This window comes from Mesoplodon bidens (assembly GCF_964165515.1).
Source record: "Mesoplodon bidens genome assembly, chromosome: 7".
Taxonomy (NCBI): Eukaryota; Metazoa; Chordata; class Mammalia; order Artiodactyla; family Ziphiidae; genus Mesoplodon; species Mesoplodon bidens.
The window spans coordinates 112,113,390-112,115,262 of NC_138164.1; the positions used below are offsets into that span (position 1 = coordinate 112,113,390).

Consider the following 1,873-nt stretch of genomic DNA (forward strand, 5'->3'; position numbering starts at 1 on the left):
TAGCTCCGTGCCCATGCCTGACTGCTGTCAAGAGTTTTTACGTTCCCAGGCCCGGGAGCATCCCTGGCCTCCTCGCTGCATCCCACTCTCACCCCCAGGACCTGGCTCACATCCGCTGTTTGCCTATGAAGTGATGCCCGGACGCTGGGATCAGGAAAGGGAGGGAGCCGGGCAGGGAGACGTGACGCAGGGCTGTGCAAGAGTGGGCAGCCCCGGGGAGGGGCCGGGAGCCTCTCAGACCCTCGCCTCGTCGTTGGTGCCAGTGGAGAGCGTCTGCCCCTCCTCCAGCTCGGACTCCTTCCGCAGCGCCCTGCACAGCACGGCCCCCAGGGGCTCCTGCGGGCTCGGCCGCCCCGACTGCCCACCAGGAGGTAGATGACGGGGTTGGCGCTACTGCTCACGGCCGAGGAGAGGCGGGCGAAGTGGCTGGACAGTCTTCATCTGCTGGGGCAGGTCCAGCCAGTAGAGGAGGAACCGGAGATGCCGAGGGGCAGGATGCAGGCGAACACCAGGACGGAGGCCAGGATGGCCACGTACAGCCGCGTGCACTGCCACTGCCGTGGCCGGGAGATTCTCTGTGCCTGGAGGCAGAGGGCCATTCCGGACAGGGCCATGCCGGGCGTGAAGCTGGCCGGCGTGAAGAAGTGGAAGACGGTGTCCACCGCGGAGCCCGGCTGCAGGTGGGGACGGCTGGCCTCTTCGTGGAAGTACAGGGCCAGCGTGGTCAGCAGGAGGGCCAGCAGCCAGGGCGCGGTGCACACCGGGCCCCAAAGGCGCGGCCGCCAGCAGGCCCGGCACCAGGCAGGGACGAGGCCGCAGAGGCAGCTCTGGGCGCTGGTGGCCGTCAGCAGGCTCAGGCCCGCCGTGTGGGTGAGGTGCTTGGTGCTCGTCGCAGCCAGGCAGCCCAGTGGTGCACGCGGGCCGCCCAGGAGCTGGTGCTCAGGACGATCAGGGACGCCGAGCAGAGGAGGAAGGGGAGGTCGGCCGCGGCCAGGTGTAGATGCCCACGGCACCCCTCCGCCAGCGGGAGCCCAGCAGCCGGACCACCAGGTCGTTGCCCGCAATGCCGCCCACGCAGGTGAACAGGACCAGCGCATCCAACACCTCCCACGCTGTATGGGTGGGCGCCTCCCTGGGGCTGGCAGCATCCGGGCTGCTGTTCCTGGAGCTGCTGCCATTGAGTAGGGCATCCGCCATCCCTGCAAACGAGGAGGACAGAGGTGCGCCCTCTGCCCCCGGAGCTGGGGCCCCCGGGCCACAGGGTCCCGCCTACTCCCCTGCCGCCTGTGTCCGAGCCCCACCGCTCAGGGCTCCCATGCAGGGAAGATGCCAGGGTGGGGGACCTCCAGCTTGGCCATGCGGTGACCGGATGTCCTCTCGTTATACCACCTGCCCTTCTTTGGAGCTGTCGCTGGCCACGCTAGGTCACTTTCCCTCACGCCTATTTCAGATTACGTGCTCCCGGCTTTGGGGCAGGCCAGGGTTCGTTTCTGTTGCTGGATGTGAGGGTGGCAAAGCTCGGGGCAAGGTCCCCAGCCCCCGGGCTTGGCTGTCAGTGCCCGGAGCAGGCCTGGCCTCCACCCTGCAGGGTGCTGCTCCTTTAGAGCCCCTGAGTGCCCAGCTCCGGGCCCTGCAGCAGCCAGCATGGATGGGCAGAGTGGCTGCACGTGACTGGTCACTACAATGTGCCCCCAGGGGACGTGATGGGCACTGCCCCTCCCCAGCTGGGATTCCTGGGCCTGGCACCTTGCACCCCATCATGGATACACAGCACACTCAGTGATGACCCAGTGAGCTTCCTGACCTCTCCCAGGTGCCCGAGTGCGCCCTTGGGTCAGCATGGCCCCTCTGCAGTTACAGCGGGGCTTGCTAC

General features: G+C 67.9%; 1 pseudogene across 1 annotated transcript; it reads right to left on the reverse strand.

Moving 5' to 3' along the window:
• Positions 1 to 234: 234 nt before the first annotated feature.
• Positions 235 to 1,197, reverse strand: LOC308620862 (mas-related G-protein coupled receptor member D-like; annotated as a pseudogene). Its single transcript has one exon. The product of its transcript is annotated as a mas-related G-protein coupled receptor member D-like (transcript).
• Positions 1,198 to 1,873: the final 676 nt, after the last annotated feature.